General features: G+C 35.8%; 1 protein-coding gene across 1 annotated transcript in view; it reads right to left on the reverse strand.

The window, feature by feature from the left end:
* LOC121952446 (olfactory receptor 5K4-like) overlaps window positions 1–13,084 on the reverse strand; it is a 130,206-nt gene that overhangs the window by 31,542 nt on the left and 85,580 nt on the right. The gene's annotated exons all lie outside the window — the stretch shown is intronic.

A 13,084-nucleotide genomic window follows, 5' to 3' on the forward strand; every position in this document is an offset into this window, starting at 1 on the left:
CCATCACAACAGGATACACATCTATGAATGGGCCTTCATAAGTCGACTTCTGTTTGTACTCTTTGAACTTTGCACTCTAAAAAGAAAAAAAAAATGTCAACACTCCATTTCCTTTTGTAAGAAAACTAAAAAGGAGTTTTAAATTAAAATTATGTAACATCAAACTTTGACTTGACCTTTAAAATTGTTCAATTTCCAAAATACTTACCTGACCAGTTTTCACAAGTAGTGAATGTCAATCAAGTTTTCAATATACTTGTGTTCTCAGTCTGTACTTAAAGAAATGCAACTTGTTTGTTGGTGCACATTACAGAAGAAGGTCCACCCTTGAGTAGGATATAATGACATGAGTCCACTGTTGGCTGGTACATAATGTCACAAGTTCCTTCTTAGATAGCACGGAGTGACATTCACACTCAACCATGTAAAGCACATACAAACATATTTAATAATACTTGTGAAAAAAAATCTAATCTGAATAATGTTACATTTCTTCTTCAAATATGATTTGTTAGTATGTTTGTATAACAGAATATAAAGGCTCAACTTTAGTGGCTGGCTTAACCTTTTTATGGCTTGATACTGTATTAATGGGAAATTATGCCCATTTCTAAAATACATACATATTATTTCTATGATCTAAGGCAGTCTAAAAACATTAGTAAACATGGGCAACTCGCTCCCATATCCAAAAACTGGAGTGCTTGTGATGTCATGTGATATAAAGTGTAGAGTTGCTCCATTGATATGAAATTGTGAAAGATTTTCTAGATGACACTGAGAACAGCCAGAACAATGTTATAAGTATATGGGAACATTTTCTGTTACAGAACTGACAACACCAATATAATAAAGTTCATTTGGGTTTAAGGGATAACAAACATTCTGTTGGTCCCCAAAATTAGGCTCTCGATGAGCAGAAGGAGCAGCTCCAGACTTTATACTTCATGACATTACAAGTCTGAGACTTCTTTCTCTAGTGTCTAGATCAGAGATATCACACATACTGGCTGATCCCTTGGCCATGGAAAAACATACTGGAATTCCTACTTTAGATGTTCACCTTTACAATGAAGGGTTTCCCAGAAAGGACCAAAACGATATAAAGGTCAGCAACAGTATTTGCTGATTAATCATAAAAATAGATTTATTATCAGACTTTTACTGGAAATTCCCATTAAGAGTTATTACAAGCACAGGATCTCTTTTACAATGTATGTGCGTGCTTTCAATTTATATGCATAAGAATGCATTTTCTTTGTTGATCAACATTACAGAAAAAAGGGCCACACATATAGAATAAAGCGGCGGTGGTCCCAAGTTGGCTGGTACATAATGACACAAGTTCCCTTTTGGATAGGACAGAGTGATATTCACACTCCACCATAGATTAATGAAAAAGAAATAGAAAGGTGCATTTTGTAAAGAGAAAAATATCTAATACAAAAATGTATCTATTCAGTAAAGCTTCTCATTGTTTAGTAAATTGGCACCAGAAATGTTGCCATTGTAGCTTTTTAAAATAAAGGCTATAATGTGAACACAATTATAACTTGTCTTAATATTCACTGTGACGTGACAGATGAGCTCAGGTCCGGGGAAGTTGGCAGTGTTTCTGGATTTTGCTGATATCTGGCTTTCACTTTGCATAGTTAAGTCTTAATTTGCATTTATAGATACAGTGATAAACTGTGTCCACTGTCAGTGGTTTTAGTGTCCCCGAGCTCATTTTGTGATATCCTTCAGTCATGTTGGTATTTAATGCAGTGCAGCTTTATGGGTCAAAGGTCATGGCCATTCATTTTGGTTTTAGCCTTGTCTCTTTTATGTATTTCTCAAGGCTCCTTTTCATGCTATTATGATAGGTAATGGATTTGAACACCAAATATCTTGTTTTGTAATGTGTTCCATTGTGTTCAAAATGAATAGTTTTTTAGTGATGGATGAAACACCTGTGTTTGTAAGTGTATTTTAGCATTATCTAATCTAGACCCCATTCAAAGATGTTTGTTTTTTAATGACTACAGTCTATAACATATACTACACACACTGGCATGCAGCATTGTCACAGTGCACAAAGAGTGTGCATGAAGTGAAAGGCACATAATAAATAATATAATAATACGATAAGTTCACAATGACACTCAGCTTTACAGGACTTTAAATTCCAGTATTGTGAACTAAAACCTTTCTTTAGCACTTAAAGTTTAACTGGTATGTTAGTGTTTTTGATGGGCATTGAAATGGTGATGAGCCACCAACACCTCATCTCAAAACCATCACAGCAGGATACACATCTATGAATGGGCCTTCACTAGTTATCTTCTGTTGACCCCATTCAAAGAGGTTTGTGCAACCCAGAACTAAGTTTTTATTATTGTTATATCTATTTTTGGTTGTTTTTGATAACTATAGTTGGTAACACATAGAGTTGTAAATTAGTTGGCAAATACAGGGCTGGTATACAGCATTGTCACTGCGGCACAGAGAGTGTGCATGAAGGCATGTGAGATTGCTAAAATAAGTTTACATTGACACTCAGCTTTACAGGTCTTTACATTCCAGTGTTGTCAACTGAAACAACTCTTTAGCACTTAAAGTTTAACTAATGTTAATGTGTTTCTGATGGCCATTGCGTTAAAAATTCAGACAAACAGAGCCACTGAGAGCCAAGATGCCCTACTGCTTTAGAGGGCCACTTAATAAATAATTACCTTTCAATTATTTCAGTGATATTACATACATGTGGTTATTATGTCACTTCCCAGCAGATGTTTCTTCATGTGAAAAACATGTTTAACTCCTTTTTGAATAGCTTGTAGTCAATTGTGCAATTGACGACAAATGTGGAATTCTGCTTGTATTTCTACTCTTTACAGTTTAACATTATCTTACCCAACATCCACTTGTTTAACACAGGAAAGAGGAAAAGCCATGTTTCAGTCAGATACAACATCTAGGATATGAGAAGTAAGCAACCCTGAAGCCCAATGTGTAATGTCCTCACGACCATAACGACCATCGTCAGCTAGAAGAAACCATCCCCGCACTGCAGGGAATCAAGGCCTGACAGATTTTCACAGGCTGACTTGCAGAGAATCAAACCCTCACCCACTGCAGGTCACTCACTTCTCAGTGGCAGCAGTCTCCACTGTTCAACACTCAAAGTTAGGATCTGAGAATCATATGGGTGCTGGTCACTCCACCTCTTCAGTGTAGAAGAAATTACATATTTTTGTCCACTTCATCAACTGAAGGCCAAGTAAATATAAAAATATATCTATAAAACTGTGTGTGAATGTAATAAAGACAGATTGCTTTCTAAAGAATGCACAAAGCCATTGAATCAAATGTACATAGATCATACAGAGATGAATAACATTTTTTTTCACACATATGAATACTCAGCCTCTTTTAGGGATGCATCTTACTCCATAAATGTGGTAATTTTACGTGTCGGTATCATCTTTCTGAAGCTGGCAATACTGTATTATAGGCATCATTAATAATTTGTTAACTGACTGTTAATTATACTTTTGTCAATACTCCTTGATAACCAATGAAGAAATGATAACTAATTAACTTTACCCATTATAAGTAATGTTATAGATTGTTATTTTATTAGTCAAATACCAAGACTTATACAGTCTTGTATAAATACATAAACTAAGTATTAATGGTTTCCAACTAATTTGTAAACCTTTGTAAAAACAAAAAGTAAATTATACAATATAAATATCTCTTGGATAGATAGACCAAATATTTATAACACTTTGTTAACTATTAATAGTTGGTTTGAAAACTGTTTATAAACATTGTTTGGATGGTTTCTATAAAGTTGCAACTGCTAATGGTAATAAACTGTTAAACTGTTAACAAATACCATGTAGCAGATCTTGAAATACTATTTGGAAGACCATTATAAAGTTGCAGTTGCTATTTAAATCTTTTGAGTCACTTAATAAATAATGTCTTTCTAAGCACTTTGTAAGGTATACATACATGTTTGCCCTTCATTAAATTTTTAATAGGTTACAAAAGTTGCAAAACAACAATAACCCACTACATTTATCTTTGGCTCAAAGTTGCATGTCAACATTGACTTTCTGTTCATATATGTGTTTAAAATGATAATCACACAATCAGGACACAAACATGTACTCTTTATGTAGCTCACCTATAAAACATTTAAAAGGGCCAAATTAGTTTTACTCCATACAATCAATAACCATTGACAACATTTTAACTATCTAAATAATGTTTGTAGATGCTTTACAGAGTATCTAATTCTGTAGTATTGTTTTACCTCTTTAGTTAAAACAGAACCTTTTATTATAATTAGAATAATGAAATGTAAACTTGAGGCAATAACCTGTGCAACATCAAAATGGTATGTCATGAAATAACAGATGTAATCATTAGGTAACTGAATATGTTCAACTTCTTAAATATCCATAATAGTACAAGTTTTGAAAAAAAAACCCCAGTATTTAAAATGGGAATTAAAGTGGAGAATTGTATGCCTACTCCGTACAATTTCAGGGTGTTCTTCCCAATAATCCAGGGATGTTGTACTAACCAAGATAAGCAGTGTGTGCTACTTGTTAAACCCAGGATGGGGGAATAAGCCACGTTTCAGTCAGTCTAAATCAGATACAGCATCTTGGATATGAGAAGTTAGCAACCCCTTAGCTCAATGTGTCATGTGCTAACGACCATCGTCAGCTAGAAGAAACCATCCCCCGCACTGCAGGGAATCAAGGCCTGACAGATTTTCACAGACTGACTTGCACAGAGTCAAACCCCTCACTCACTGCAGGTCACTCACTTCTCAGTGGCAGCAGTCTCCACTGTTCAACATTCAAAGTTAGGATCTGAGAATCATATGGGTGCTGGTCACTCCACCTCTTCAGTGTAGAGGAAATTACATATTTTGTCAGCTTCATCAACTGAAGGCTCATAAATCTAACAATATATCTATAACACCATGTGATTGCTTACTTAATAATGCAGAGCACCACTGAATCAAATGTTTAACATCTTAGAGAGATGAACAACAATTTTTTCACAAACAAATGAACATTTAACCTCCTTTAGGGATGCATTTCGCTCCATAAATGTGCTGATAATTTTACATGTCAGTGTCATCTTTCCTAAGCTGGCTGTTAACAGACTGTTAATTTCACTTTTGTCAATACTACTTGATAACTAATAAATAAATTGCAACTACTGATGGTACACTGATACACTGATACACTACTGATGGTATATTGTTAAACTGTTAAAAAATACCATGTAGTGGATCTTGACATATTATTTGGGAGGCCATTTTAAAGTTGCATTTGCTGTTTTAAATCTTACAGTCACTTAAAAAATGCTTTGTTTCTCAGCGCTGTGTTAAGCATGCATACACGTTTGCCCCCATTAAATGTTTTATAGGTTAGAAAACTATTTATTTTCATATATAAGTTCAAACTGATTTATGACCAAACCTTTTAAATTTATATCACTGCAGCTCAAATGAAAAGGGTTCAGGAGGTGAAAAATGGACTACATAAATTCAACATTACAGATCAATAACAAAACCTATGTTACAAAACTACAATAATCCACCATGTTTTTCTTTGGCTCAATGTTGCATTCTGACATTTTATTTCTGTTTCCTGAATATGTTTAACATGATGATCAGACGATCACTCTTACTCTTTAGTTTTGTTTTACTCCTATAGTTGAAACCAAACCTTTTATTATGATTAGAACAATTAAATGTTAACTTGGCACAATAAACTATGTAACATCACAATGGTTTGCCATGAAATTCATGTAATTATTAGGTGATTAAATATGTTCAAATATTTAACTATCCAGTAAAAAAGTACTACTTTTGTATCAGTATTCAAGCTAGTGGGAATTTGAGTGGAGAATTATATGCCCAATCTGTAAACTTTTAGGATGTTCTTCCCAATAATCCAGAGATGTTGTACCAGCTAAAATAAGCACTGTGTGCCACTTGCTTAACCCAGGACAGGGGACAGACCCATGTCTCAGGCAGTCAGAGTTGGATGTAACATTCTAGCTAATATAAATTAGCATCTCTGAAGCTTAATGTGGAATGGCCTATTGACCATCGTCAACAACAAAGAAACCAACCCCCACACTGCAGAGAATCAAGGCCTGGCACAGAGCTGCACACGCTGACCCCTCACCCTCTCCAAGTCACTCATTTCTCAGAGGCAACCTTAAAGGCACATGGGTGCTGGACACTCCACTCAGTCAATGTGGAGGATTGTTTAATGCTTACATCATAAACTAAAAACCCTTTAAGGAATTTGAAATTCTTCATATAAACCAAAACTGTGTTGAATAATAATAAGTCCCTCTGGTCACTGCAGCATGCACACAGAGAGATGGCAAATCATTTAATCCAATACAAAATGAGTAGTCAGCCTCTGTTAAAGACACAATCCATAAATGTGCTGGTAATTTTGCATGCCAGTACACCCATTTAAAAACTCTCAGTTCCTCTCCTACAACAGAAGACTTTAAAGGTCGTACCCAGCAGACAATCCAATCCAAATCTCTCAGCGTTATTTTTTATTTTACTTGAAAGTGAATCCTATTTTGATCCTAGTTCTGCAGTTTTGTATTGTTGGCTGTTTTATATTTCTTTAGTTGTTTTAGTAGTTGTAGTTGTTTTGGTTTTCTTGAGATCTAGTAATGTGTATATACAATTTTGTCTGTCTAATGCAGATTTAAGATTAATTTAAAACATTGGAGAAAATATAAAACAAAACAAAACAAAACAAAACAAGAAGTGTCATTTTGTACAGGCCAAGAGGGGACAAAGTGTGGACTGACTTTCCTTTTAGAATTTAAAGTTAAAGTACAGCCAAAAGTACAGCCAAAAACCTATAGAATTTGAAATAGTTCATCTCAGCAGTTGAACAGAGGGTTTCAGAGGTTAATCATTCCTCTAACTGACTTATCCCTGTAACTGAGACAAAATGATTGCTCACAAAACCTCCCATATTATAAATACCATTAAAGATTGCTCTAGTCATTTTATATCATGATGGGTTGTCAATGTGTTTTCAACACAAGGTAAAAAGGAGCACACTCTTAAACAGCAACTCAAAAACTTATTCAGGTGCACGATTCAAAAAGCAATGTCTGAAAAAACTAAAATGATATTTCTATCTCCAATTTCCTAAAAAATAAATAATTTTATTATTACATTTTTGTAAGATTATTTTCTTTGAACAATAATGCATCTAACTTCTTTTTTTCCTATTCTTTGTCATTTATCCATGTTGAAATGGGAATGTCACTCTATACTATATATCTAAGATGGAACTTGTGTCATTATATACCAGCCAACAGTGGACTCATGTCACTTTATACAACTCAAGTGTGGACCTCTTTTCTGTAATGTGGAGCGACAAATAAAATGGATTCCTATAGATGGGCACACATACATTGGATTTCAACCATAACAATAAATGCCAAATTCAGCTGATTCCTGTGAATTCTGGGAGACCCTGCAATTTTGTCAAATCACTGCAACTATACAGAATTCTTAACTATTTAAACCGGTTAAAATCTGATTTTCACTGTATGTCTGCCCAACTAATCCACTCAGTTCCTCAGTTGCCCTCTAAGTATTTCTGAGTGGCTCTGATGTTTTACAAAGAAGACTTTGGACCAGCAAAGCTATTTTTAAATTATTTGCTTCATTTTATGCAAATATTGGCTCTGAAAAGGCATCATTCAATGATGATGAAACTTTATTCCTTTTTAAAAAAAAAATAACATTTTGTTTTAATATTCTTTTCCCAATAGAAAAAAAACTTTAAATCCTCAAAAATAAAACCTAAAACTTGCATGGCATTTTTTTTGCTTGTAAAAACTGTTAAATGGAAGTTTTGAGTACGTCCATCCATATTCTCAAGTGATGCTAGCCACGCAAGATGTATGCAGATGTGCCTCGTGCTGTCTGGCTGTCTACTGACGTATAATAACAATGCCGCTGGCTCTGTCCGGCTATGTTCTCATCTCACATCATCCTGCCATGATCCAGATTGATGCAGGTATGCCAAAAGCACTGACAGAGGGAATGTATTTGAAAAGTTAACAATGAGAATGGACTGGGGTAGCTCCCTTTTTAAACACAGTGTCAAGCTATAAAATGGTAAAGACATCCACAACGGCTGAGCCTTTATATTCAGTTACAAAAATACATACTTACAGATCCTTTTAGAAGCAAAAAAAAAATTACATGATTTAGTTTAGATATATTTACAAGTAACTTGTGTCATTATGTACCAGCCAACTGTGGACCCCTGTTGCTTTATACTACACAAGTGTGGACCTCTTTTGCCTGTAGAGTAGATCAGCAAATAAAATACATATGTACATTGTAAGATTGACAGAAATCTAGTGCTTCTAGTGCATCTAAAAACTCAAAGGGAGTTTTGGAGGATTGAGCTAATCTCAAGGTTAAGTTAAATTCTGATAATAAACTAATTTAAGCAATTCATTAAAATTAGTAAAGATCTTGCTGGTATTTTCTCTCCACATTTTCTTCCTACCCTTATTATTATTATTATTATTATTATTATTATTATTGTTGTTATTGTTATTTCTCCTTTCTTTAGATTTAAAAATATTTCCTTGCCCTCTGGGGAAGCCGTATTGTAAAACAGTGTCAAGCTAGATGGTTAAGCCATCCACTAAAACTGAGCCTTTATAGTTTGTTATAAAATATTAGTTATAATTATAATAATCACAGTCATTGTAATCATAGTTGAGGAATAATTTTTGAATTATTTAGGTGAGATTCTTTTTGTGTAAGTCTTATCTATCTCATTTTATTTATTCTTTACATGGTGGAGTGTGAACGTCCTCCATGCTATCCAAGAGGGAACTAATTGTCATTATGTACCAGCCAACAGTGGACTCATGTTGCATTATCCTATGTTTGGACATGTTTTCTATAATGTGCACCCACAAACAAATTACATTTCTATGCGTACAGACTGAGAGTGTATATTGAAGTATATTGAAAAACTGATTGACATTCAGTGCTCGTGAAAACTGGTCAGGTCAGTATCGTCAGGGACTGAACAACTTTAAAGGTCTAGTCAAGGTCTGATGTTACATCATTTTACATAATTAAACCTAAAAAGAAAAAATCTTACTGCTGATCATTTTATGTAAAGGTTTATTCTGCTTGGATTATAGTTTTCTTGCTTTTTTTAAGGCTCTAAAATACTGATTTCTCTCCTGCCTTCTGGGTAGCCCTTTATTTTAATACAGTATAGAGCTTAAAACTTATGAAATCACCTAAAGCCAAGCCTTGAATTTTAATGCAAAGACTAATAACAAATCACTTTTCAGGAGACTGGTGTCTTTATTAACCCTATCATGCTATTTGTATCATATTTGATACATTACATTCTGTGGCCTTCATGTCACCCACATTAACATTACTAAAGCCTGTTTAACGGCCCATCTGCAGTCTGAAAGGCTGCTGGGGAGAGGAGTGTTAAAAGCGACGTGTGTGAATGGGTCGTTCAAATACCAGCTCCAACCAGGAGGGAGAGCTCTGAATATGGATATAAACACTCACACACACTTTGGTCCCCTCTTGGCAAAATCTGAAAAATTTCACCAGAGGCCATAACACATGATTTTATGATGATTTAGAGCATGTCCAAGTGGGGACTTAAAAAATGTCCCCTGTTAGTTTTGCCGTTCCCTGTTGGTGACTGTGTAACGATGAGTATGTTCCCTGTTATATATATGCGCGAGTGCACACACACACACACACACACACACACACACAGGTAGCAGGGATTGTTTTGCCTGGTTCATCAGCATAAAAAAAAAACACAACAAAGTTTCCACACATTTTTAGTATCATTTTACTGATCTCTCATTATGTCTTATGTTTTTATGTTTTTGTCTTAATATTTACATTTATTTTGATATCCTGCCATGATGTACACACATGTGAATATCTAAAGTAGATAAATTACTGCTGATTCATTTGGAGATAAAATATACTTGCTTGTATTTGAATGTAACTGTATAACATTTGTGTTATTGGTTGCTCTGACTCTAACTGTACATGTTTCCTAAAACAATCATATGGAAGCACTTTGACTTTATATTATTGTAATTCACATTTTATCCATAATAAAACTGTCCTGAGGTACTTGCAAAGCTGTAAAGTCAGTCATGTAAAGTCTTCCATGACAGATATAAGGTCTAGACAAGCACCCTCTCTGCTTTACATTAGGACAACTGTGAGACCTGAGTGGTCAAGAAGGTTTTGACAAGTCAGTGTCTGAGCAGAACCACAGAGACGTACATGAGCTCAGCGGTGGGCATAAAACAGGTTGTAACGGGTTGGACGTTTGCATTCCTAGGGGTGCAAACTCACCGGGTTGAATAAGTGACAAGGGTAGGTTGAGGGGTGGCTAATGAAGACAGAGAAGATAGTGGGCTGTGTTTTCACTGGTAAAATGTAACTAAGTACATTTGTACAAGGACTGTACTTCAGCACCAATTTGAGGTTAAATTACTTTCATATTTAACTGGCTGCTTGTTTTTTCTTCCACTTCACTACACCACAGACGTATACACTGTACTTTTTTACTGCAATTCATTTGTGTGACAGTTGTACTTTCGTTTGAAATGACAGTTTCCACCCATTCCCTCTCCGGTTAAAACCTTGTATCTCTGGGTGTGTCAAATGTTTGTGATACACTGAACGAGAAGTGCTCTTTTATATGTTGAGAAAATAAACTCATTTAAAACCCTCTTGTATCAGCTGCAAAATGCAACGTCACAAAGCTGAAAACAGGGATGTTTTTCTGACTTTTTAGAGATACTTGGTTCTCACTGGACATCCACGCTACAAACAAATGATGATTTTATACGATCTGATGCATTGCTGTAAATTAAACTCCTCAACAGAAAAAAGGAGTTAAGATGAGCACAACCTTAAACATCTACAGGAAGAAAAAGCAGCATACACATTAATGCAAAACTGCGTTGGACAGCGGGGGTCAATTAAAGAACTGCAAATCATGGTCATACGTTGCATTCTGCCTCACAGTGTGCGGAGTCCCCCCATCTCGCTATATCTCAAAAACTCATTGGATCAACATACAAATTACCTTATTTGGATAAAAATGTTGATTTTCATCAAAAGGTTACCAGGTTGCCACTCTGTATTCCAGCACTGGTGACAAAAACCACAATGCAAAGCGACCCAAAAAAGAAAGATGGATTCATCAAAAAGAGAGTTTCACAATAAACGAAACAAAACACTTATTAATATCGGCAATGTGTTTCAGAGATGGAGAGAAAATATTGCGAAGAGTTTAGCCGTCTACCAACTGCAGCAAAAGGCTCATGACTGTGGGTTCAGGATAACATTTATCTAATGTTAGCGAGAGTCTCCAATCACATTTTTGTGCCTCAAATTGCATAATTCTGTACTAACACTTTATATTTTGAGTGCAAAAGTGTGTTTACACAAAGAAGCGCAGCAATATTAGTAGCTACCAGAATGGTGCACTCATAATGGTCAAAAAGTTGAGTGTGGCACTTTGGACAATTTCTCACCCTCAGTGGTCGCTGTGCTGCCTATGTAGTGCAAGAGGTCAACTGCTGCTGTAAACATTAAAAAATATTCTACAAATATACGGTTGTAATTTTTCCAATAACGTTAAAACGTCAAAACATAAAATAGAACAAATATTCCCAAAACCCAACAATATTTCAAAAAACAAAACATTTGATAAAACAAAGCAACATTTCGGCAAAAACTTTGAGATTTCCAAAAACATTATACGATTTCCCAAAACACAACATCTTTGCACAAAACACAATATTTCACAAAACTCTACAGCATTTCACAAAACAAAACAACCTTTGGAGAGACTCAAACCAGAAAATGTAGATACTATTGGACAATCATTCCTTGCTGCTGATTGGATGCACTAGTCTGTGACAAACATCAGTATTTCTTCTTCTGTTTGCTTTTCGGTGGACTGCATGCCTTGCAGAATTTTGCTGCCTTGTCACAGTTGTGTTATGCACTCCTTACGGCGTGTACCCACCAAACGCGATGAAAAATGATCGTGCCTCAAGATTACATACAAAGTCAATGCAAAGACGCGATTTGACGCGTCATTTTGCTGGGCGATGCGATGGACGCGATTACGCGGCGCGCTGGACGCGAAATTCGCCTCGCGTCCAACGCTCGAGTTGAACTAATTGAACTTTTGTGGCGGCGTCGCGTGAAGACGCGCCACGACAGCCTATCAGCGTTGAGATCGTCATCGACGTGGAGCCATTAGACTCCATTGACAGACAGAGATTTCACTCCAAAGAGCACAATAAGTGTGTGTGTGTGTGTGTGTGTGTGTGTGTGTGTGTGCGTGCGCACACGCGCACATGCATGTGTGAGTGAGTGCTTTCTTTTTGTTTGTATACGTGTGTGTCTGCAAAGTTGCAACATTGTCACATTTCAAGCACTGACAATTGTCTCAGTTCATATTCCCGCAGACAATCAGAATCCAGTCACAAGATCGCACTGCCGGTACAACTGATGGCCAGCCCAGGACCACCCTATCAGGAACCAGCCCATCAGTGGCCAGCCCAGGACCACCCTATCAGGGACCAGCCCATCTGGGAATTTGTCAAATTAAGTTCAAAGAAATAAACTTCATAGTGATAAAAAACATTGCTTCTTTGGACTTTTTCACCCAGATTTTGATTATAACTGACAGCCCTGACTCACGGTCAAGTCAACAAACTCTCTGTTGATGCAGTTACATCTTTTCAGGATTCTGGTTTCCCAAGTTTTAAGTATTATTTATCATACATCCATGTTTTCAAGTTCTTCAGATAAGTTTGTCTTGTTTTGTTGCAAGAAGAGTTGGAAGACAACACATTACTTTCAGTAATTTCAGTAAGAGGACATTGCTCATTACTGTATTGTTGATCCATAATATTCTTAATTAGATGACTGTGTGTTACCTCTGGAGATCACTGAGGAGGGTATAACTCC

Source organism: Plectropomus leopardus, chromosome 15 (genome assembly GCF_026936395.1).
Source record: "Plectropomus leopardus strain MGB_pleo_1.0 chromosome 15, ASM2693639v1, whole genome shotgun sequence".
NCBI classification, from domain to species: Eukaryota; Metazoa; Chordata; class Actinopteri; order Perciformes; family Serranidae; genus Plectropomus; species Plectropomus leopardus.